This window comes from Podarcis cretensis (genome assembly GCF_951804945.1).
Source record: "Podarcis cretensis genome assembly, chromosome: 8".
Classification (NCBI taxonomy): domain Eukaryota; kingdom Metazoa; phylum Chordata; class Lepidosauria; order Squamata; family Lacertidae; genus Podarcis; species Podarcis cretensis.
In genome coordinates, this window is record NC_137177.1 from 32,556,308 (window position 1) to 32,582,558 (window position 26,251).

Below are 26,251 nucleotides of genomic sequence, written 5' to 3' on the forward strand. Positions count from 1 at the left end.
GGGAGGGGAGAGAGAGGTGTGTGTGCTGTGTTGTCATGACAACCGTGCCTGAGGTTCTCTCAATGTCACACTGAGCATCTTTTATCCAAAGGCTGCCTTTAAATGCTGCACCCTCCCCACCCCCAAACACCCAATTTGACAGCGGGGATTGTTGCTCTGTTGTGAATGTGTGCAACACTCTTTTCTATCATCCTCCTTTTGTAATCATCCCAGTTTCCTTCTCACCAGTGTGGTCAAATGAGAATCTAAAATCTATTGATGTGTTTCATGTATCTATTTTATTTAATTCTCTCTCTCTCCTTTTTTTTTGCAATCATTGTTTAAAAGGAGGGGTGCAAAGGCATCTTGTTCCTTGAAGGAGCAGTTACAGATAGGTAGCCGTGTTGGTCTGCCATAGTCAAAACAAAAAAATTCCTTCCAGTAGCACCTTAAAGACCAACTAAGTCAGTTCTTGGTATGAGCTTTTGTGTACGAAAGCTCATACCAAGAACTGGCTTAGTTGGTCTTTAAGGTGCTACTGGAAGGAATTTTTTTGTCTTGAAGGAGCAGATCATTGATTTTCTGTCCTCCTTGGTATGAGCCGCGGAGGGGTTCTTCTCTTGAAATGATGCTGACTAAACTAAGAGAGTACACTGTAGTCTCTGTCAGGAGGCATTCAGGGCCAGTGTTAGGGGCTGGCATCCTCAGGCAGCTGCCAAGGCCCATCATCCAGGGAGATGCGTCAACTGCTGCCGTTTGCTCGCAGACACAGGAGAGTTGCATGCCAGCCAGTGCAGACCAGGAGTGGGGAACTTCTGGTCCACGGGTCTAGTGAGGCCCAGCAGGGGACCTAATTTGTCACACAGGGCCATTTCCCCCAAACCACGCCCGCCTACCCCAACCCTGAAGTTGGGGGGTGAAGCAAGTAAAGGCATGGCTACCATCCCTTTGAAGTTACTTTCCAAGTAGTTTGCATAGAAATTGAAATGACTTTGAAGGTGATGTCTCTTAGTGCTGATTAGTTGATGGGCACCAGGGGACATCACATTGAAGTCTTTTTGCAAATGGCTTGTATTGCGAAAGTGTTTGGAAATGGACTTTGAATGCGAGTCCCATTCAGATTGTCAGCAGACGTGACAATGACATCAGGTGACTGTTGGGTGGGTGGCCTCACCCACCTATCCAAGTTGCCCAGGGTGGGGTGGTCATGCTAGCTGGATGCAGTCCCCCAACACTGGTGTGGACAGTACTGAGCAAAATTGACTTACTTGAAATAAGCCACATTTTCATGCTTCAACACGAATCTCTCGATTTCTGTTAAGGCTAATCCCACTCCTATCTGGAAGGAGAGTGGAGGTGGCAAATATACCTGACTCTCCTTGCTGCCATTACTATTCACCTGGGAGAGCAAGGAGGTGATGATGGCTATTGGGCCAAGAGGATGAAGAAGAGTACATGCCATGGACAGTGGTGAGAAATGGCAGGGAAAGCATCCAATAATCTGATGGCATTTCTGCCCCTTCAGGTAGAAGAGTGGTGTGTGTGGTTGACCTTCCAAAACTGCTGTTCCAAAATATCAATCAGAAATGTGCTGGAAGGATCCCCTGGCTGTGAAATAGTTGCTGTGCTTGGATATTATGCTATATCACAGGTGTGGAACATCTGTGTGTGGCAACAGGTGCATTCCCTAGGGTGGCAATTTGTCAGTGGCCATATGTCAGCGGTGAGTGAGGCTTAAGGAAGGGGGTGGGGTTAGGTCCAAAAGTGGATATGGGACCTCTCCTCTCTTTCTTTGCCTACTTCTTCCCCTCCCTCCTCCTCCTCACCCCCATGAAATTAGGACCAGGGCTGCATCAGCCCCATGCTAAGCCATAGTTCAGCACGATGTGAATGAACCTAGGTGACATTCAGGTTTGTATGATATCCCTGTCCTCTCTCCTGCTCTGGCATCCCTGCAAAGAGTCTGGAAGATTTGCTTCCGTCTTTGCTCAACCGCAGCTTGGCTTGTTGTCTGAACCAATATACTGTGGTTTATGTTTAACCATGGTTCCAAGTTGGCTGGCTTAAATGAAAGCGTAGACAACATTAGCCATGTTTGGTCAATCTGGATTACACAATAAACTGTAGTTAATAAAAATTGGAAGTGTAAATTTTTCAACTTCTCACAGCCATGCAAGAAGAAGAGAGGATGCCTATTAAAGCATGTTCACATAGGACTAAACTATGGTTTACCCTAACATTGTATGTAGCTTGTGTGCTCTTTTTAAAGACTTATCTTTTTGAGAATTTGTATGGAAATCCAGAGCAAATCAAGGAGTTAATATTAGTTGCCAGTTAATGCTGTTTGTTCTTTTTTTGGGGGGGGGGGTTCAGTATAGCAGATTACACCCTACCCCTCCTCTGCTTTTTGCTTTTCTCTTTCTCTTCTACCTTTAGGCTTCTTATTCACAGAGCAAATCATTGCCTTTGAACGATGCATTCCTATACTTAGGTTCCTCCTTGGATCTTTGCCAGCCACAGGCATTGCTGTGGAGACGTTGCTGCTTTTTGAAACCCAGTGATAACAGAACTGAATCTGTATCATTTTCTCCAAAGCACTGCAGACCTCTTTTGATGTTTTTGAAGCCAGATTTTGCAGGAAACTAGGAAGGGAGACTTGTGTGTGAACACTGAGCTGCTTCAGTTACAATCTGAAGCCCATTTACCTGGGAGTAAGCAGCATTGAATTCAATAGGACTTTTTGGACTGCATTTTTCATTTCTTATGGTTTGTTTGCTGGCCAAAACATGAGCAGCAAGATAATCTGTAGACTCACAATGGTTCAAGGATTACTAGGATCATAAACACCAGAGGATAGGAAGGAATGGTTTCTGCAGTATCTGAGCTTGGAATTTTTAGATGTTACAGGTATGGTAGAGGGAGAGGATTGGTCTACAGGTTGCTGATGTCACAGCAGTCCAAAACTCATGTGAGTGAGACATTACTGTTGATCCTAGAGGGCTGACACACTTGGGAGGAGGGTGGTCTCTCTCCCAGATGAAGATTCAAGTAAAGCATTTATAACTATAGCATGTCGATTTCAACAGATATCCTCAAATGACCCTCTGAGATAGCTCAGGTTGCGAGTGTGTCACTGTTCAAGCATGATAAGTGGACCTCCACTACCACCCTCAAAAAAGCAAGCAATCCTTCAAGAGAATGAGAGCCTAGTGACTTGCTTTGGCTTAAAAATAAATGAAACGAGTGCAAAGGTCATTGAGAATCCTTGTGTCGTGGAAAGGTTTGCAGACAAAATTCTGTACTGGCAGGTGCAGAAGTCTGCCTCGGGTCTGCCCAGACCCCAGTTGACTAAAGGTCCAGTTGGAGAGACAACTCTCTGCCGTCCAACCAGAGGAAGGAGAGTTAAAGACATAGGACGTCATTTTATACTGAGTCATGCCATAGGCCCATCTAGCACAGTATTGTTTATGCTGATTGGCAGAGGCTTTCGGACAGAAGTCCTTCCCAGCTGATGGGGAGCCTGAGGGAGCTGGCTGGATAAGGGAAGAAGCTAGTGGAGTAGTGATGTTATCTTCCTTGAGGTCAAAGGCACTTTTCAGATGTCCGGGGAATGGCTGAAGTAGAATTCTAACAGCCCACATATTAGGATCATAGCCTGTGAACTGGGACAAGCATTTAATCAGCATGAGGGGAGCAATGTTAGTTATGTAGAAGGCACTGACCATTGTTGTACTTTTCTCTAGCTGATTAAAACCCCCAATTTGTGCAGCATGAGAATTAAATTAAAGGCTCCAATAATATTCACCAACAATATTGCCCGTTGCTTCTCTGCATGATTTGCAGCTCTAGCCTTTCCTCCTTCTAGTCAGTTTTTGTAGTTAGTTCTTCTGCTTTACTCCTAATTTTAGAGTTGCAGCAAACTCTGTCCATCTTTGGTGGGAACTGCCTGTTGCAGGTGTGAGGAACCTGTGGCCCTTCAGATGTCATTGAACTACAGCTCCCATAATCCCAGCCAAAGTAGGGTGCCTTAGAGGGATTTGTGGCTTGTCTGAGGCAAAGTGGGATTCACGGGCTGGAACAAGGACCCCTGAAGCTCTCTGTAACATCTCAGAGATCCAGGCATTAAAAAGTTGCATGCAAAAGTTTGCTAAAAGTGGAACTATACACCTAAACTTACATAGTAAGGGAACCATCAAAGGGTGTGTGTGTGAGAGAGAGTGAGGTAGAAGCTTATTGAAAACAAAACTTGTTTAAAAAAGGCATCAGGATGGGGGAGAGGGAACTGCTTTATAACTGACAGGTCCAGATTGTAATCTGAGGTAGCTTTAAATCAGTAGTGAGGAACCTGTGACCTAGCTTACTTGAGTGAAGAAATGAAATTTTCCTTCTGATTTTAATTCTGGAAAAAAGTATGTGTTGGGTATCAGGACCAAGAAACACTACTCCAGCTATACCTCTTTTGCTGTTCCTATGCAGAACCAAACACCAAGACCAAAGACACCCATCCATGCTACAACCCCCTGTTAATGCTCATTTCTCCTTCCAGACATAGACACACACAGAGCGGGAGAGAGAGGGAGAGAATAGAGAAAAGGTGTCTGTATGCCAGCAGGTGTTACGATTCAGCAGCCTTGTGGTGCATTGTGATGAGTACTATCCTTTGTGTTTGCTTGACATCTTGAGACCTCGTGTTTCTGTTGCTGAAGAAAGTGGGAATCTGAGCTGTTCAAAATAGCAACAGCGATGACAAAAATAAAATATAAAAAACGCTGCCATTATTAAAAGCTTCTCTTGGAGAGGCTTCTTTTGGGAACTGCTCTCTCTTTTGTCTGGCTACGCTGGGTCAATATATCTGCTTGTTTGTGTGCCTGAGAATAGACTGGTTTAATACAAGAAGGAGAAGGGGGGGGGCTCAATAGGATAATGAAATTACCGATGAGTTTCTGGCTGCTTCTGAGTTGCTCGTTTAATTCTCTTAGCCAGGCCGCCTTAGCTGGGGAATTTGCCTCCTGACAAAAGAAGCGCAATTCTTGCCCATTGGAATGATTGAAAATGCTGGGCACCTGAACCCTTCTTAGAGCTATTGACCGTGAAAACATTACAAGCTTCATCAATTATTTGTTGTCATAAAATGAGGACTTACGTGGCCAAGCTTTGTGGATGACTAATTGTGAGCTTCAGTCATGCTGTGGTTTATCTGCAGATTACGCCATCAAAACCAAATGGGAATCTTCCGGAGTGAAGTTTTGAGTGATTTTATTTTAGTTTAAAAACAAACAAACCCCAAACTTATTTTTAAAATAGCAGACCTGACAGTTTTATGAGGCATATGAGGGCATATGAAACTCACTGGGTTGTGAATGCTTTATGGCTGCCTTCTCCAACCTATGTCCTCCAGATGTTTTTGACTACAACTCACATCATCCATCACAGTTGGGATTGGGTGAGGGCTCATTTATGGATATGACCTCATGCTAATTTTTGACACTGAAGTATTACTGTTGCATTCTGTGTACTATGAGGCTCTTTAGGGACATTTTCCTATGGAGAATGACTTACCGCACTCCAGACAACCCACTGTGTGGGAATGAAGAGAGCTCAAGAGATGGAGGTGGCAAAAAGAGGGAGATAAAAGAGATGACCACAACCACTGCTGGTTTTGTTCCGACCCTCTGCTGCTATGTGGTCCCCAATAGATTAAAGGTAAAGGACCCCTGACAGTTAAGTCCAGTCGCAGATGACTCTGGCATTGTGGTGCTCATTTCGCTTTACAGGCTGAGGGAGCTGGCATTTGTCTGCAGACGGTTTTTCCGGGTCATGTGGCCAGCATGACTAAGCTGCTTCTGGCACAATGCAACACTGAAACCAGAGCAGCGCGTGTAAATGCCGTTTACCTTCCTGCCGGAGCAGTACCTATTTATCTACTTGCACTTTTGGGCGTGCTTTTGAACTGCTAGGTTGGCAGGAGCTGGGACCAAGCAATGGGAGCTCACCCTGTCGCGGGGATTTGAACCACCCACCTTCTGATTGGCAAGCCCAAGAGGCTTAGTGGTTTAGACCACAGCACCCTTCCTCAATAGATTACTCCTGAGCTAATATGGCCCTCAACAACAACAACAAGAAAAGGTTCTCCACACCTGGACTAGAGTAACTAGATGGAGCTTTGGTTTGATCCGGGAGGACTGGTCTTATGTATTGAATTTTGAAAAAAAGCTGAAACCCTGAAGAAAAGCACCTTGCAGCTGCAGTGACAAGCAGTGGCACAGGTATGCGTAAATAAGACACAGGGATTAAGTCTCAAACTGATGCTACTATGAACTTCCATTCCATCCTGAAAAGACTCAGTGCAAGTTTTCCCAGTTCTTGGAAAGACTATCAGTCAATGAAACATTGATTCACCCCCATTTAATGTCACCAAGGAAAGACTCTCAGCATCAAAGCACATATATCTGTCAAAGCTGGTTTCTGTCGGTTTCTCATTTCCCCCAAAACCTAAAGTAAATACTCCACTTTTCCACAGAAATCCCTGTGGTTTTTTAAAAAAACCATCATGAAAATTTGGAAGCAATGTAGTGTGAATTTCTCCTAATATGGACATTATTGTTTGCAGTTTTGGCAATATACACACCTTTCTGCAAGCAATTGCCCCATTATATGCTGCATTTTTGTATATTTTCCCCACTGATATATGCAGTTTTTTGACCACTTTCCCCTAATATGTGCACTTCTGTGCACACTAAGGAACCACATCACAAAATTTGAAGAAGTGTGAATTTTGAATGAAGCTTTGTTTGAGTCACATATTGGTTTGAAATCTGATTTGTGTAGTTTCACATTAGAATGCAAACAGAACTGAATTCTACCTGCCAACCTTAGTTTAAATACTTGAACATGCATATCTCAGTGACTCCAAGGAGTGAGACTAAGACCATGTGGGGTAGACCTGCTGGTTCCTGGATGTGTTCCCAAGAATTCACTGGCATTTTTCCTGGAATGCTGTAGGGTGTATATTCGGACTGTGGCAAAATCCCTGAAATGAAGCATTTTCTCTAAGGAGGGGCATTTGGAGGTTTCCTGAAATGGGAGCTATGATTTTCAATGGTGTATATGTCTTGGGTGTAGGCAAAACAATTCAGCTGGTTTTAAGAGAGAAAGGAGAGATATTTTATTAATATGGTGACACGGTTTTTAAACTTCTTTTCAACTTAAAACTCACTTGATTTTGAGTTTTTTAAAGCCTGAAAACCTTATTGGACTCTACCTCTCATCACCTAAAGCCAGAATTACCAGTGATCTGTGAAGCTGGGAGTTCTAGTCAGGGCTGATGGGTCACATTCCTGATTTAAACCATGGAGTCCAGAGCAGATTCATTTGCTATGTACCCCTTCCCATGGTTGCTGCTATTCCAAAAGGAGAAAAGCATGGCATCTGAACAAATGAACAAAAAATCCCCCCAACGGCTCTCAAACTTCTAAGGCAATTGGGTCCTTCCTTAAAGAGGGCACGTGTTGCGGTGAGACCTGGCAACCAAACCCTGTGTTGTGGGTGGGTTTGATTGAATAGCCACAACACCCAATTGGTAGGTCCCTTGATGCTGGGTTTAATCAGGCCAATGGGACGCATGCTAAACGGATCAAGGGACCTATATATACCTATGCACGTGACCCAGAGCTTCCTCTTTTGGTGCGTGCATCGGAACACCTGCCCACCTCTCCCTATATTTAGAGCTTGTGCGCTTGACCTTGCTATGCCATTGTGTGTCGTCTGTCATTGAGACAGGGGCACGGCAGGAATTTTCCCACTTGGCAGATTGGCTGTTGCCATTTGGGTTTCGCCTGTCGCGTAGCAAATTGTCACAACTTGTAAGGTTGCGGATAGGCTCTGGTTCAGGTGATAGGGATGGGAGAACGCTTTCGCCATCCCTATGTGTATTCCGTTAAAGGAATCCAGGGACTCAATGGTTTGGTCAACCCCTGTGAGGGGGTTGTGCCCATGCCTGAATCCAGGGGGGCATTTGGGTGGCGGAGATAGCCTGTTCCCGGCTTTCCGCTTATCCAGATGTTCACCCTAGGCTGCCCTATGCTGGTGCCCTGGGTCAGTGCTACCTGCAACGGTGCAGGGAGCTAGTCAAACCAGAGTCTATGCAACCAGTCACTTTCTGTAATCAATAAAGTTGTCTCACACTCCCAAAGAATCCTTGTTATTTTAGTTGCATAAGAGTCATGACAATTTTCTGTTATAGGTCCCTATGCTTGACCCCTCCCTACAATTCCCACAATTCCCTGAAGATAAATAAATATTTGTTAAACCAGTTTAAGTTTCCACACAGAAGTGACCACATATGGATGGGCAAGTCTGTCAATTGCAGTTTCTCTTGGTTTTTGCCGCCTTATATTTCGTTTGCCACATTCTGACATCAGTTTGCTATTTATTTATTTTTCAAGTCCTTACAAAAATAACTAGCATTTTAAAAGGTAAAGGTAAAGGTACCCCTGCCCGTACGGGCCAGTCTTGACAGACTCTGGGGTTGTGCGCCCATCTCACTTAAGAGGCCAGGGGCCAGCGCTGTCCGGAGACACTTCCGGGTCACGTGGCCAGCGTGACATCGCTGCTCTGGCGAGCCAGAGCCGCACACGGAAACGCCGTTTACCTTCCCGCTGGTAAGCGGTCCCTATTTATCTACTTGCACCCGGAGGTGCTTTCGAACTGCTAGGTTGGCAGGCGCTGGGACCGAGCAGCGGGAGCGCACCCCGCCGCAGGGATTCGAACCGCCGACCTTTCGATCGGCAAGCCCTAGGCGCTGAGGCTTTAACCCACAGCGCCACCTGCGTCCAACTAGCATTTTAGAGTGAATTTATCTGGATATGAATATTTTTATGTTATTTTCCCTAATACACATACTTTTGCAAGCTATTTCCTCTAGGATAATTATTTTTCTTTGCTATTTTCACTAATATATGCATTTTAATTCACACTTTACCTAGCACATGCAGGGTTTTTTTGCACATTAAAAGGTAAAGGGACCTCTGACCAGTAGGTCCAGTCGTGGACGACTCTGGGGTTGCGGCGCTCATCTCGCTTTATTGACTGAGGGAGCCAGTGTACAGCTTCCAGGTCATGTGGCCAGCATGACTAACCACTTCTGGCGAACCAGAGCAGCACACAGAAACGCCGTTACCTTCCCACCGGAGTGGTACCTATTCATCTACTTGCACTTTGATGTGCTTTTGAACTGCTAGGTTGGCAGGAGCTGGGACAGAGCAACGGGAGCTCACCCCATCATGGGGATTCGAACCGACCTTGTGATCAGCAAGCCCTAGGCTCTGTGGTTTAACCCACAGTGCCACCCACGTCCCTTTTTTGCACATTACTTGGTGGAAAACTCCATTACATAATATGGAGAAGTGCAAAGTTGTGGCTACATTTCGGTTTATGTCTTGTACTGGGAAGTATGAATCAGGTGGGGTCACCTTTAAATGGGAACTAAAGTGGATGTTACCCCCATCCCTAATTGTACCTGATATTTCTTGGGCAGGTGACCTTGGAAAAGCTATGGAAAAGCTATGTATGTTGTGAGTTGCCTTCTGGCGAGAAACAAAGAAATTCCTGGCTTAGGACTGATGCATACCACTGAGTGTTTTACATGTGTTTTCCTTAAGAGATAGGGAAGTACTGAACAGGCGAAATGACAACCGCTTTCCCCTTGATGTTCTTCTCTCTGTACTGGTGAATTTTGATTAAAAGTTATAGCAAATGGAATTGTCCTGCATTATTCATTACCCAGAAGGCTCCTGCTATGAGATTGTGGGCTAAGTAGAAAGAGCAGCAAAAAGTCAAAAGCTTTAGGAGAAAGGAGCCGTGAAGAAGCCCCAGCAGAAGGGATGTTGGCTGTGATATGGTGTGCCTGAACTAGGTCTAGTCGTATGCAGAGTATGGAAATAAAGACCGTAGATTTACTAGAAGTCACAAAACCAACATTTGTGCACATGTGTGTGTGTGCACACACACAGGGCAACGTTTGCAAGCAGGCTTTGTGATTGCTATAGCAGAAACATAGGCGAGTTGTTGCCAGATATGCGTTGAGCTCCAGGGCTTGAGATCCTGCTGAAGCACAGCATGCTTTTTGTGGTTCTCCTGTTCTGAAGTTTGTACCTTCTAAATATACATTCCCTTTCTTAGCCTCTGGTGGGTATGATGCTGAGCGTAACAGGGACAAGCTCCTGGCTGCCATCCTTGCCACCAATGTAGTTAGGTGATTTTAGACTCTGGGCTGGGGACAGATGAATTGGTCAATTTGAGTTTCTCATTTTTCCAATTTTAAGTTCACTTCTCAAAATTTTGATATCAGTTTGTTTAAAGACCCCATGGAAAATGATCAAAATTTTCATGATTTTTCCTGACATGCTCATGTTTGTGTGCAATTTTGCTTAATATACACATTTCTGAAAAGCGCTGTCCCAAAATAGAATGCCTTTTTAATGCTGTTTTCATGATTATAGGCATTTATATGCACACTTCACCACTGTGCATGCAAAGCACTTGCTGTGTCATCAAGTTATGGCTCTTTCCCCAGTAAAAGAGAGGGGGAGGTGCAATAAACCAGCTAAAACCTATGGACCCTTATCACTATATCCTTGATGAAGAAACTGAAATCTTAATATATGTAATATCTGATGCAGACTGTTTCGATTGTGTGGACAAAGCTCTCCCTGATGTTTGTGGTGAATGTCATTGCCACGTGACTGAGTTCAGAGGTAGCAAAGTGATCCATTGCAGTCCTATTTTGTCAGGCTGGAACCTGGGCATCCGGTTTAAAATCCCATCATAGATGGGCTAATAGGAAGGAGGGTGGAAGAGTCATACAAAGCTGAATGTCTGAATTCCATCCTACATTTTTTTTTTAGTTTTGCAACTGTCCCTGTTCTGGAATTTTGGAGGTTCCTATCAGCAGAGGAGGCATTGACTGTTCTTGTGTATAACACTTAAGTCATGGTTTGTTCAACCACAGACAAGCGAACTGCTGTGGCTTCTTTCTCCAAAACTTTGTTTGTGTTCCAGTTGCTGTTGCATTATGCCTCTATAGCTTCTATAGATTGGCAAGTGTCTGGGGTGGGGTAAGACTACTGGGTTTGAACAGAACTCTAAACAGCAGTTAAAGCCACCATCCAACCATAGCATCACATCAAAAACAAATCATGGCTTCACACTGCAGATTGTTGCTAGAGAACAAACCATGGTTAGTCTACTGCCTGGGTTTGTATATTCAAGTAAACCAAATTTGGATAAACAAACTGTGACTTGGCATTATGTGCAAATAAGATAACTGAGTGAAGAATAAAATTGGGTGGGGTGGGGAGTTTGGCACAGGTGAGGACCATCAATGCATGACCTGAATATTCCTTTGCCCCGTGATATGGGGCTTGTGTCATGTAAAGTTTTCCCCACCACACTATGTGTAATTATTACTTCTCTTTGCCTCTTACCTGGATGATGTAGGTTAATCTGCAGGTGGCTGGCAAATGGGTGATTAGTGATAAATACTTGGACCTGGTGGGACTTCTGCCCCCTTCCTAACTGTTCGATCTGTGCAGCTCCTGTTTCTTTCCCCACCTCCTTGCCAGGCCTGCTGCCTGCCCCCACCAGCCAAGAGTCCCCGCTGCTTTGGGAAATTGCATTTTGCAATCGCATTGGTTCTGTCTGCCCTAGTGTTTTGCTGGCATCTGCTGTGACGATGATTTAGCTTGATCAGGCAGCTCTGAGACGATTTGTGGGGACAGTGTAGGGACATGCTGGATTTATGACAGGCATTCAGTTTGGCCTAAACTGTAAATGGCACAAACAAACTCTTGCTTCAGAGTTTCTTACAAGGCATTTTCAGACAGGTTTAATTCTCTGTGGATGTATTCACTTGATACTTGTGCAGAGGTTATTAAGGAGACCATGCCTTACGACTATGTTGTGTGCACATCAGTTATAGGCCTATGCTCTCCACCATCGCATGGTGGATCATGCTCAGTGAAGTAATGATGTCTGGGATACCTCAGGACTTGAGCCACAATGAGCACTCACACTTTACATTGTGGGTGCCCTTTGTGGAATCACACGTGGTGCTGCAGTTCCCAGGGAACATTATGGCAAACAGGGACTGGCCTGCCTCTCAGTGTTATTATTTGGAGGTTTATGCCCAGCCTCAGTAGTCAAGTTTCATTGCTGGCAGGTGGGGCCAGTCCCATTTATATACAGTGGTACCTCGGGTTACAAACGCTTCGGGTTACAAACACTTCAGGTTACAGACTCTTCTAACCCGGAAGTAGTACCTTGGGTTAAGAACTTTACCTCAGGTTGAGAACAGAAATCGCACAGTGGTGGCGCAGCAGCAGCAGCGGGAGGCCCCATTAGCTAAAGTGGTACCTCAGGTTAAGAACAGTTTCTGGTTAAGAACGGACCTCCGGAATGAATTAAGCTCTTAACCAGAGGTACCACTGTATAGGGGTTGGAGCTGACAGTAGCCAGGCAGTTGGCTCAGGAGATTCACCCACCTTCCCCTCTCTTAGTTTAATGTTTTCTTGTTTGCATGTTAACCTTTTTTTCCTGTTTAGTGGCGCTGCTGTGGTCTTTGACTGGTTGCTGTTGAAGGACCAGGATGAAATTTTCCTACATTGGCAGGATTTGTCTTCCCCATAGCAATTCATCACAACTTTGGCGGCTATGGCCTTGGGTGGAATCCTTTTGTCTTTTCTTCCCTATATGAGGGGGGGGGGCATGAAGTGGTGACTCACCCTCTGTGCCATCAATTCCAGAGTCCCCTCTTAAAAGGGGTTATATAATGGGTGTCACTGGCCATACACCGAAAGGCTGTCAGTGAACTACCCTGCATGAGGGGATATGGGCTGGGCTGCCTGCTACACTTACGTATCGTAGAGCACCCCCATATCCCATTTACCCTGATGAGCCCCAGTTCCCCCCAGCTGGGGGGCTGGGAGGGGTACACGCCCAAGGCCCTAAGCCAAGGTCTTCCTACATTTGGAAGTTTAATGAAGTTGTGGCCTAATTTAATTCCATAACACATTGTCAGAGTCTTTATCCCTTGTCTTTATCCCTGTCACGGCCTGGTCACACAATGGTGAGCCCTGAACTTGGGACCGGAGGGAGATCAGGTGGAGTGTGTATGTGTGTGTTCCACCCAGCTCTGACCAAAGAAGAAATTACTGGAAGATCTTCATTGAGGATTGACTCTGCAGCGATAGGCCAGAATGGGACATGCAATATCCCCTGCAGAAATCTGGGCTGACACAAGCAGGTTTGGAGAGCTCCAAGTCTCTGCTTAGGCACAAAACACTTAGACCTGCTGTGGCCGCCTCACTACTAAACAAAGGATGTGGGGTGCTTTATATAAGAGCATAAAACAACCTCCCAGTAATCATGTGCATGTGTGTTTCAAAATCAAGTGAGCATTGCAAAGCCCTCAGTTTTTTGCCAACTTGGAATGAACTCTGAGTCAGAGAAGTCTTAATTTGACCCACCAGGCCTTGAAAACCCAAATGACAACTTTCTCTGGCCAAGGAGAAGCCTCCTTGGGATGTCTCTTAGCTACATAAATCTACCAAGGGAAGCCAGGGACCAGGGAGGCTTGTACACCTCCTACAATCTGTGGCTGACTTTGGCAGCTGTAAAAGCCACTGATGCAAAGGGAAAACTCAGATCTCCAGTTCAACTCATTTCTAAGTCACTCTGCCATGGTTGGAGCACTGCCACTGTTAGTGGTGCCCCACAGCTCAGACATAAGGCTCATATTCATCAGGAGCTATTGGTTCAATACTGGGGACCCAATCCTGTGGAACTCCCTCCTGGCTGAGATCAAACAGGACCCTCTATGTTGAACTTGCTTGGTGAATACCTTTGTTTATTTCAGCTGGCATTTTCAATGTGTTTTCTGGTTTTATATCTGTTGTGTCCTTTGTTATCTTTTATGCTGCTTTGGCACCACGGTGCTCAGTGGTATATAAATTGCTGAAATAAATAGAATAAACCTTGCCCCAAGGCTCCTCTGAGGCTCCTCTGTTTTATGGGTAAAGCCTCTTCAAACCCCCTGTTCAGTCTATCAGAACCACAGAGAGGGCAATTTGAAGGAGCTGTAACTGTAGAAGCTTATGGGTGTGTGTGGGGGGGGACTCCTTGGAGACTGCCCTCTTGTCCCTAAATTCTCTCCTTGTGGGAATCTCCCCAAAAAGTGTTTATAGGTGCAGCCCTGGGGAGCTTGCAAGTGATCCCTGACTGCTGTTCGTGTGAGAGGGGGTGGGGGTGGTCAGATTCAGAGTGGCTTGGAAATAGCTGTTCCTCATCTATTATAGTTGTTTAAAAGTGACTTAGCACATTTCTGATCCCATCTGATGTGAGCCCTGGGTGGTTTGTCCATTTCTAGTTCCAAACACTTTATGAGAGCAGACTCAGCATGGAAGTGGGTAGGACTGGGGTGTGGAATCAAGTCCTTAGGCATAAACTTCTGGTGATTAAAAAGTGAAATGAGATTTATTCATGGCAATCAGGGTTTATAGGCTTCAAACAGATGGAGGGAAAGATGGGGGGGAAAGATCAACAAGTAACATGAAAAAGGTCCGTGCTTTAATACTAGCTTATTTCTGAACGTTTGGCAGAGGGGCAGAGCAGGAAGTTTCATTTCTCAATTGGAAAAGGTCATTTCAAAAGTTTTAAAGCCCATCCTTAAAAGAAAAATGGTTGTGGACACATTCGAGAGGAGAGTGAGGAGTTCTATGTGATATTCTCTAGCAGCCTTCTCCAACCTGGTGCCCTCCAGAACTTTTGGATCACAACTCCCATCATTCCTGGCAATTGTTCATGCTACTTGGGGCTGATGGGGATTATCTAATGCTTGTTTCCCCTAAATTGATTTTTGAATTTTATTGTTATTCATGTTTTGATACTGTATTTCATGTTGCTTTTATAATTAAGTGTTTTAAATTTGTTGTTAGCTGTCCTGAGCCTGGTTTTTGAACCGGGAAGGGCGGGGTATAAATAAATAATTGTTGTTGTTGTTGTTGTTGTTGTTGTTGTTAGGGGACCTGCTTGCATGTGGACGATGCCTGGTTCATTCCCTTCCATCTCCATGTAGGGCTGAAGAGGACTCCCTATCTGAAAGCCCTGGGATCCTGCTAGTCAGTGTAAACAGGGATAAACTAGGTGGACCAGTGGTCTGACTCTGTATAAGGCAGCTTCCTACACCATCCAAAAATAACAAAGTATCAAAACAACTCCCAACTTATTATAGCAAAACAGTGTAACAGAAAAAGCAGGGAGAAAAATGTTTTGGAAATAACATAAATGCTGTGAAGCTTTATTGGTTTTCACTGAAAAACAGAGGAAGGTGGACATTGCCCATCAAGAGGAAAATGTACAAAGCTCCCTTCACCATTTTGAAAGTATTTAAGTATATTTAGGCCATCGGAGAAGAAATTGAAAATATTTGAATGGGCAACTGATTCAACTTCACACAGGGATGATAATTGAGCTACACAGAGAAAGAGAGAGACCAGGCCTGAGCAAGTGATAGGTTTGGAAGAAGGCTGGTTGGCTTTCCAAAATAAAGGTTTCCGTACAAACCTTTAAAGTTGTACCTTAGGTTTTCTGCATTCTCCTGACGCCTGTGGATGCTTCCAGGTTAGGCTTGCTCATCATCTGGGCAACAAAGAGCTGTTGTTCTCTGCAGTAGACCCACCTCTGTTTCCGCCCTGCCTTGCCTTTGCCTTGCCCTCTCCAGCATGGGGAGGAGCAGCTTCTGACAGTGAGATGGGAGGTGTACAGTTCTGTTGCTGCAGTGATGCTCTTCAGAGGCTTGCAAGGAATGTGTCCTTCGGTTGCTAGGCAACTGCTTTCTGCATCCTCCTCTCCCCTCCCTGCACCTGGCCTGCCTTAAGAGCTGAAGCATGCTGGTCACCCAGCAGGTGGGGAAAAACATGTACATCTCGTAACCTGACAGCTCTCAAAAGGAACTGCTGAGTTCCCCCCAAGATCTGGGGGCTGAAGTTGTATTTGGTATTCTCCCCCCCCCCCATATATTCTCAGAACAGTCACAAGAGGAGGAACAGCCATACATTGTCATGTGCAGTCATTGTGGGAGTCCAGGGATGCATGCTGAATGTGTGGCCTGCAGGTCTCCAAGGTGCTGGTCTGGGATTTGCTAAAATATAAATTCCTTTCTGTATTTAACAAAGGCCGCTGGAGAGAAATAGTGGGGAGAATCATGATGAACCTTCACAACTCTTCCCTCCAACCCTCTCCTTCCCTCCCTGCTTTGAAATGCAGAATTTTAAATTGAGGATGGCTGATCAAACTCAGACTGAGCAACCACCAACCCAAACCAGATTATTTAGTGTGAATGAAGTCTCCTGTGGCTCCTTCGTCTCTTTCCCATGCCTTCTGACTGGTCTCATCACCATCCAATATAATCCAAGCTCCTGCCTATTACAGCTGATGAAGAATTTATTGCCTTCTAGGTTGTCAGCTTTGGGGAAAATCTATTTTCTCTCCTCCCCCCCCCCCTTTTCTATTTTCCTCTGCAGTAAGAAATTCTTCTTATGGACAGATCCATCTGCAAAGTGCTTCTTAGCCAGGATTGTGAATGCAAAATTATTTTTAGTGGATTGATTGGAAAAGTAAGGTGCTCTGTTTTTCTTTTCCTGTTCTTAGACGCTGCGCCCTCCTGTGTTTATTGTTTTCCATCCCCAGTGGCAGCGGCTGTTTATATCCCTCCCACTTTATATCACCAAAGGATACACAAAAGAGCTTTACAAGAATTACAAAAAAATGCCCAAGTATGAAAATCAAATGCATGATACAAAACTATTGTAAAACCACAATAAAAGCAGGCAGTACGAAATCGACTTGTAAATATCCCCACCGATTTACTAGCCTGCATATTCTTTATTAGTCTGCTAAGAGGAGGGAAGTTCCCACTTGCAAGGACCAGGCTCCTAGTCTCTTATTATGCTGATAAAACATTTGCTTTCTACCAGTTGGACTGGTGCAGGGAAGATGAGATTATCCACAACCCACTGTGCTTCTGTGCTGGTTGTGGTGAAAGAGGCTTTTCTTTTCTGAAAGTCCACATATCAACTAAACAGGCTGGTGGAAGAGAGAGTGGTCTGTTCCTTCTTCATCAGCTCCAGACTGGTTTATAAAGCCAGCAACCAAACTAAAAGCAGGAAACAGCCATTCTAATACTAAAAACAAGCAAAAGTACACCATGTAGAACCTTGTGTCCTCCAGATGTTTTACAACTCTGTCACCCTGTTCGGGACTGATGGGAGCTGTACTCCAAAACATCTGGAGGGTACCAGGTTGGGGAAGGCTGAAATAGCCCTTCTGCCACTTGGGTGATCGTGTGTCCTACTTTCCAGAAGGAAGCTGTCTATTTGAATAGCTGTCCATTCCAAGTCCACTATAAAGATAAAGGACTCTAAAGAAGGGAGAACAGGGGCCTTGAAGTAGTTTCCTGTCAACAGCGAGCATCTGGAGAACAGACTGAGCAGGCACGCGGGTCATCTAGTCTTCCTCACTATGGTGAGATGCACTTCTTATTTTAGTAATTCTAAATTTGCATCTATGCCTTGCATAATGCCAATATACAGTGGTACCTCGGGTTATATACGCTTCAGGTTACATACGCTTCTGGTTACAGACTCCGCTAACCCAGAAATATTACCTCGGGTTAAGAACTTTGCTTCAGGATGAGAACAGAAATTGTGCTCTGGCAGCGTGGCAACAGCAGGAGGCCCCATTAGCTAAAGTGGTGCTTCAGGTTAAGAAAAGTTTCAGGTTAAGTACGGACCTCCGGAATGAATTAAGTGCTTAACCTGAGGTACCCACTGTATATCTTCTTTTTTGGGTGGTGCATAATTAGGCACCCTGCTTGGAGTAACTGTTCCCCAACACTTTGCAGATGCAAAGGAGAAATAAAAATTATTTGCTGCTGCCACATAGTAGACTCCAGTGGAGGGGTGGGCCATATTGCCAAAAATGGATGTGGTCAGAGCAACCAATGCTCCCCACATCTTGCAAAAGCTCAGCAGGGTCCAGTATGGTTTCAAACTGGATGGGGGACCATGTGTTGAGATGCATTGCAGGGGGTTGGATTGATGAACTTCAGGATCCCTTCCAACTGTACAATTCTATGCTTCTATCATCCTTCTGTATTTACCACTTTCCAGAGAGAACATTGTATCAAGAAATTTTCTTCCAACAATTAGCTTCCCAAAGAGGCATAAAGTAGCCTTACAGGCCGATTAAGAAATAGTAACATTCCTTTGTCTATTCCCAGACTATGCTCAGGTATTGCATTAGAGCAAGAGCATGGTAACTGTCTCATTTGCAATAACCAGACAGTAAGCCCAAAACAATATAATGTAGTATAAGATTATGAAAACAACCACTGAAGAGAAAAAGCACAAAATACATGGACACAAATTGTGTCTTTAAAATAATCTATAACAAAAACAGAAAACAATCAGATATAGAAATTACTGGCAATTTTGACTCAGAACTTACGTTCCCTTCATTTTTTGAAAACATGTTTTTTTATTATTATTCTCCTTAAACAATATTTTCAACAATACAATAAAATACACATTTACTTTCAGCTCTGCCGAGCCTGTGGCTTCCCTCCCTCCCTTCAGCAGGTTTTCCACTTTCAAGTCCTATCTCACACTTTAGCTCTATAACCTTTTGTCCACGTTGTAGGAATTATTTCAGTCTTGCTAGTGTCTCAGATTTTGCAATTATTATTCAAATGTACAATAAATTTACTCCAGTCCCTTTGAAATTTTTGATAATCCTGGTCTTGAATCCTGCAGGTCAGTTTGGCCAATTCTGCAAAGTCCATCATCTTTGCCTGCCACTCCGCAATCGTTGGTAATTCCTGTAACTTCAACTTTGGGGCCATTAAAGTTCTCGCTGCTACTGTGGCATACATAAATAGTCTTTGGTCTATCTTTGCAATTTCCTCTCCCATCAAACCTAGCAAAAATGCTTCAGGTTTTTTGGGAAAGGTATATCTAAATATCTTTTTTAATTAATTATAGATCAGTTTCCAAAATGTTTTCACTTTGTCACAGGTCCGCCACATATGGTAAAAGTCTCTGTCTGCTTCTTTACATTTCCAGGATGTTTTGTCTCTCATCCTATACATTTTAGCTAACTTTACTGGTGTCAAATACCATCTATACATCATCTTCATTACATTTTCTTTTAATGTCATACAAGCTGTGAATTTCAAGTTTTCATTCCACAATTTTGTCAAAGAATTGAACTCAGTATTGTGCTCAAAATCTACTGTCCATTTTATCATCACTTCTTTGATTTCCTCATCTTTTGTATACCATTCTAACAACAAATTGTACATCTTAGATAATAATTTACTTCTGCTTTCCAGCAGATCGATTAGAAATCTTGATTTTTTATTTTCACAACCAACTTTCTTATCAACATTAAAAATATCATTGACTTGATGATATTGCACCCAACCTGTAAAAAAACACTTCAATTTGATCATATGTGTCAGGGAACTGCCATCGGAGAGTCAGGTGGTGGAAGGGCTCAAGGAGGCTAGGAGAGCCTCAGATGCGGAGGAAGGAACCTGTAGGGGGAGAGGGATAGTTCCTGCAGAAACTCAATCGGAGGAAGGGCTCCAAGATGTTTCCAGTGAGAATAGCGGGGAGGGCTCAGGACCTCCGCTGGGGACGCCCACTCCGCAGAGGAAACTGTCACGCAGAGAATCCAGAAGACTTTCAGTCAAGGAACTCTTATGTTGGAGTAAATTCCGGAAACACCCACTGACGGATTCTGCCAGCGATTGAGGTAGCCACGCACCCATGGCTCCTCGAACTGGGAAAGTTTAGGAACTGATGTGAAGCTTGGAGGACTTAAACGCTTACGCACGAGCAGCCCCCTTTTCCCATTACAATATGGTTTAAGTTTTAGACTCTTATCGGGTCTATATTCCTTTCAATAATGGTGGTCCAGTTTTGAGGGCTACAGTGAAGAACCTGCCTATGTTATCTGCAAACTTATGTTGAAGTCTGCTATTAAAATTGAAGCATGGAAATCATCTGTGTTCCCCACATGCCAAGAAAGTTCTAGAGAGATAACTTGGAATATTTTATCCCCATAAATGTTGCATTATAGAAGAACATGGGCTAACATTTTAAATGAGCTGCTTTACAAGGACAAACTCTCAAATGGCAAGTAAACCTAATAACCAATATTTTAAATATTGTCTTCCCATGAACATTTTAATATATTTTAAATATTTTAATATCTTTTAAATATTGCCTTTTCCTGAATCTATTCTATATGTATTTCATGTTACATGTTGGGACCCCCCCCCTCCCCCAATTTTATCTTTGCAGCAAGTCTGAGAGGAAGGTTTTTCTGAGGTACAGGGGCTGACTCAAGGTCATCCAGCAAACTTCAAAGCTTGGGATGTGATTACTGGTCTTCCCATGAGTCCAAACTGACTTCCTTTACGTTTCCTCTGAATGTCTAAGGAAAAGAGTCCAAGTATCAGAAAGTTTAGGATTTACTGCTATTCTGAGGAAATCCAGCTTCACATCCTCAAGATAAGACCAATCCCCCAGCATACAGTAGTTTGGTTGTCTCTGGTGTTTATGTCTAAACTCACAGCCTTGAAATTGCACAGTTAACGCCATGCCGGCATCTGACAGACTTCTCAGTAGCTCCTCTGGTGACGCGGCCTTTATAAATTGCTACTTTCTTAACATCTTTTTGACATTTCCTGTTGATTGAAATTAAAAGTATGCTGTAGAGTCAAATGGCTTCATTCGACTTCGCTTGCTGAACCCTTGCGCTGCCGTCGTGGATGTGACAGGGATGGGAATGTGATTTGACAGGGAGGCTGAAAAATTGAGGGGGTGGCGGCTCCCAGGCCTGTTTGTGAGGCCCTGAGGAAAAGAACGTACATGTTGTCTATTTGCTTGAAGTGATATCTGGCAGAAGGGCGGGGGCACCCCTTTGAAACCATCACCAAGGCATCACAGGCAGGTCTGTGAGCCCTGTGCAATAGTAGCACTCTGTATTCCCCCCTCCTGCTCCATTTTTAAAATATTTTTTGGTAGTCTTATCAAAACTTGTTTAATTTTTCTTGACAGTCATCAGCTGTTTTTCCCAAGCAGGAACTTCCAAACATCTCCTCAGAATTTTGCTGTAGGTGGAAGTTGAAGGCAACTGAATTTTTTCCCTTTGAGAATTTAGTGTTCCTTAACTATTGGCCATAGAATCGTAGAATCGAAGCGCACCCGAAGGATCATCTAGTCCAACCCCCTGCAATGTAGGAATCTCAGCTGAAGTATCCACAACAATCTCCCGAGGGTGACCATTCCAATGTCAACAGCTCTTACTGTCAGAAAGTTTTTCCTGATGGTCATTTCAACACTCTTCTACCCTCCTATCCTGCTGTTCTTCTTGCTTGAAGAGGGGCCTCCAAATTTGCCACAGATTGCTCTTCAGGTGAAATTAGCCTTTAATTTCAGTTTTAAAGAAAAATGTCATCTCAGTCTGTCCAAGGGCCCCAGGAGCTCAAAAGGGCCTTGAATTGACTCTGCTGTCAACTCACTGTTCCTCTCCGCTGGCCATTTTAGTGGTGGGCAAGTGCCTGTGTTGGCTCCCATTCACAGTGGCCTCCTGCCAGCTTAATTTATCCAAAATGCAATGCCCCTGTGTGTGTGTGTGTGTGTGTGTGTGTGTGTACACACACACACACACACACACACACACATATATATATATATATATATACCCAGACTATAGATCTCTAAAATCTATAGACCTATACAATCTAGCATTTGGGGTAAATACTGTGCACTTGAGGTTGTGTCAGGGGTTTAGCCCATCATTGATACTGTGCCAAGGGCCCCTTAATATCCGAATAGACTTTCGGCAACCTGATGCAGCAGTCTCTTGCTGATTTCTGTTACAGAGAATCCGAGCTAAGTGAGCTAATGTCCTTCTTTGTAACTTTGCCTAGATATGTGAAGGCACATGCACAGAAGTGCTCCTTTATTTTTACTCCACAAGACTGAGTCCCCATTTAGCTAAATGCATATTAAAGCATTAGGCTTTAGCTTAATGGACTTTTGGTAGACTTTGGTGGGTGATTATGACAATTCACACACACCCCCATTTCCAGAACACCCTTCTCTCCACGTGGATTGAGGACTAAAGCAAGGGCATGGTCCCGATCTGTGTGTTGTACTGATGATCGTTTGAGAAAGGCCCATCATTGCTATGGAGGCCATGAATTCCCAAGCCAGACCTGAGGCATCCTCAGCATGGATGTAGAAGTCACCCAAGACCACAGTTCTGGGTTCCTTCAACGCAACATCCAAAACAACCTCAGCCAGCTCAGTCAGTCAACTACTAACCTGTCTCTCTGGCCCCAACGCCAGATGCAAGCCCTCCAGTTCCACACCAAGAGAGAGGGGTTTCCTGATGGTATGAAGTGAACTCCTGTGGATCACAATAACACAACCTGCACCACCACCACAACCCCATTCCAGGCTAGGCTTTGGTTGCACTGAGTAACTGGGTGGGAAGAGCTGAGTCAGATTTGGCCCACCAGGTTCCCCCACCCAGATCTTAGTGATGCACACCAGGTCACCAGGTCAAATCACGAATCAGCATGTTTTTATTACAGACTGGCCAGTTATTCAGCAGCAGGACCACCCAACTGTTACAGGCAGTGTTAGAGCATCTATTGCATGCCCAGGTGGAGACCCTCAACCCCATGAGCCACCTGGAAGAAATGAATGACTCATGACAATGTGTTGTGGGATTAAATTGGCCACAGCTTTATTTAAACTTTCCTTGGCTTATGAATTGGACATGTATCCCTCCCAGTCCCCAGCCGGGGATCTGAGGCACATCAGGGTAATCAGGTCTGTCTGGGAAGTGGGCTGGTGTCTGGAACATCTGGAAGACATTTGTTTACTCAGAGCATCCGCCCCCATTTCACCGCAGCACTGGGGAGTGCACTGACCACCTTTCAGTGTATGGTCAGTGACTCCCCACTGACTCAGCCCCTTTAATGGGGAACCCTGGGATCGCTGCCGTGGGGGGGGGGAGGCATCACCACTTCACCCCTCCCCCACATTTAGGGAAGATAGGCTATGATTCCACCCAAGGCCTAAAACCGCCAAAGTTGTGACATCTGCTATGGGGAAGGCGAAACCTGCCAATGCAGGGAAATTCTTTCCCTGTCCCTTAACAGCAACCATCCTAAGACCGTAGCAGCACCTGCATACCTGTGATGGGGGATATAAGGCACAAACACCAATTGTCATCCCTTCAATGTCTTCCTCTGTAATGCCTACCCACTTAGACTCAGTATGACCCATGCAACTGTTTGGCACAGGATGTCATTATGGCCACTCACATAAAATGGCTTGAGAAAAAAATGAGATTGATTAGAGAAGGACGGGACTTCTTTATGGCTACTAGTCAGGAACTCCAGAAACACACCTTCCACTTTCAGCCACAGTATGGATCTAACTTGGGAATGCTTGAGGAATGCAATCTTGCAAATTGTGAAATGGACTGACCTAATCTGCACCTTCCAAACTAATGTGCAGATCTGAACATAGCTGTCACCAACTTTCATACTCATCCAAATGCTGTGACTCAGTTCTTGGCTCACAAAAAGCATCAAAATGTGTTTAGAAATGCATATTCAAATGTGGGTTTTCATGTGAGTTTTATTTAAAATGCAAATTATCGTGGAAAAGGAACAAAACAGGTTTATGAGTGAACACATTTATGAGTGACAGACGGATTGGAAAGAAACTGATCCTGTGCCTAATCTGATTTAGGGGAGGGATCGATGAAACCATTGTGTGCTTCTCAGCGGCTTGTGGTTGGCTGTTGTCAGCAGATAGAATGCTGAGAAAAATAAAGATTTCTTTTTATTGGAACAGCATCTAGCAAGCTATTTATATATCGGTCACCTTGGTACATTTCTGTTGTAAAGGCACTGTAATTTCGCTTTGCTGATCTGACTTAACTGTGTTGACTCATTAGTGCCTTGCCCCTCTGGAGCAATCCTAATAAATATGATCATTTGCCTAATCCAACTACAGACAGGCTCCCTCCTTGGGATAAATATGGCAACTGAAGATCTATGGAGGGGAGCAATGGAAGTCCAGCAAGCAGACAGTCACAGAACTGGAGTCAAAGCTTTCAAAAGACAAATATACACCCTCCCCACCAAAAAGGACATAAAGCTATGGGTTTCTTTTTGTGGTGCCAAAGCAGGTCAATCAAATTACGTCTGGTTCTAATGAATGCTCACATTTAGTTTAGTTCCTTGGTGTGTTTGTGTGCGTTTTGGACGTGGTGTAGTCAATCAGCCTGGTGTTCATAACTCCACTGGCAATGTTTATGAAAAGCAGCAGCAGTAAGCAGAAAGAAATATTTTAAAAAATGCCATCACTGCCACAGATCAATGCATTTTAAAATTAAAATGGCTCAGCATTTATCATGTGCAAGGGGTGAACCAAGCCAGACTCATGGGTGAAGGGGAGACAGTAGTTATTGCATCAGGACAAAGCCTCGCTGTGGCTTTGGTTTTTTTAATGTGGTTAATTTTTATAATGTGTCTGTTTCACTATTTATATGCTGCCTTTCAGTGCGCATTTTGTTCAATGGCTGAGATCCTGGTTTTGTTCCTGTTGGCAGGAGTATTCCCTGCACAGATTTACACTCGTATGCAGGGATGCCAACAGGATTTCCTGGGCCCAGTACACTGTGTGTGGATTGGGCCTCCGGCATTCCACCCCCTCCCTACATCTGTTAAGAATTGCTGCATATGTACACGTAACAACTTAACCTAGCCTACCTCACAGGGCTGTTGCAAATATAAAAGAGGGGGGGGGGGAGGAAAACATCCACAACCTTGAGCTGCTGGGTGGAAAATCAAGATACAGATCTATGCCCCCCTTGGCAGCTTATGCTCACTAGACCTGTTGGGCTGCTAGGTGGTTACAGGGATGTGGCTAATGATAAATTTTAAAATGCTAATAATAAAAAGTCTGTTTCCTGCCTGCCTTTCTCTGATTTTGAATGTGTGTGTGGGATGGGAGGCAGGTTTGGAATTAGGAAAAAAAAGCCCTAGAAATCAAGGAAAAGGGAATCTGGGACACAACCAGACATTACATGTAGATCCGCAGCAGATCTAATGTGTAACTGCCTGCTGGGACTAGCTTGTATGAGTGAGGCATTCAGGCAGGTTGCAATTCATGCTCCCCTGCTGCATGTAGTCTTTGCACACTTGAGTTCTCCTTTGAACTATCCTCTTTTTTCTAAGAGCATTTTAAATTTACCATATTGTTTTATAGTCTCTTATCCTTTCTTTGGTGATCACTCGTAGCTGAGTAAAATTGTCTTCCATAAACACGGTTTATCCTTACAGCAGACCTGTAAAGTAGAATGTAGTGCAGCTTTAGCAAAACAAAAGGAACTGTGACTTAAAGGCTAATAAATGGATAAATATTGTGGCATAAGCTTTATTTGGCTATTGGATGCCTCATTCCTCATAATCTATGTACGTTTATGTAATTATACATTTGCTCACCTTCAAATTACTACCGGGCTATTGCTTTATTTCTGCTATCCCTTTGGCTGATAGGGTGCCAGAGCAATGTAACAATGAGTAATGCATAATGAGCCTGTGGCAGCAGAAATGTTCAATTAGGTCTCTGGATCTGATGGGCTGACTTAAAAAAAGTTTAAAGACAAGACTCTTGCCAATTGGCTTATTGAGAAAATTGATAGGGCTCATGAGCAAGAAAGCACTATTACACTCATGCTCTGCTTGTTAGCTTCCTATAGGCATCTGACTGTCCACAGTGAGAAGAGAATGCTGGACTGTAGAGGTCTTTGTCTGATCCAGCAAGGCTGCTCTTATGTTTCTGTGTTCAGAAAGCAGTGAAACAAACAAAGGCATTTATGATGGCTGCTCTCCTCTTATAGCACTCTCACTCCAGAGTCTCCCAAATTCAATCCAAGTCCACAACTTCCTTGTGAAACTTACATCTTTAGGAGTGGTCCACATTCCTTCCTCTGATTGCTTCGCAACAGCAGTGGATGTTAGCAGAAGTTAAGAACTGCCTTCATGCTTTGTTTTCCAACATTCTTTAGAAACAACCAATTGATTTTTGAAATTGAGATCTAAGAGTCTGGGGCTTCTGCT

General features: G+C 44.2%; 1 protein-coding gene across 3 annotated transcripts in view; it reads left to right on the plus strand.

Moving 5' to 3' along the window:
• CSMD2 (CUB and Sushi multiple domains 2) overlaps window positions 1–26,251 on the plus strand; it is a 519,932-nt gene that overhangs the window by 35,565 nt on the left and 458,116 nt on the right. The gene's annotated exons all lie outside the window — the stretch shown is intronic.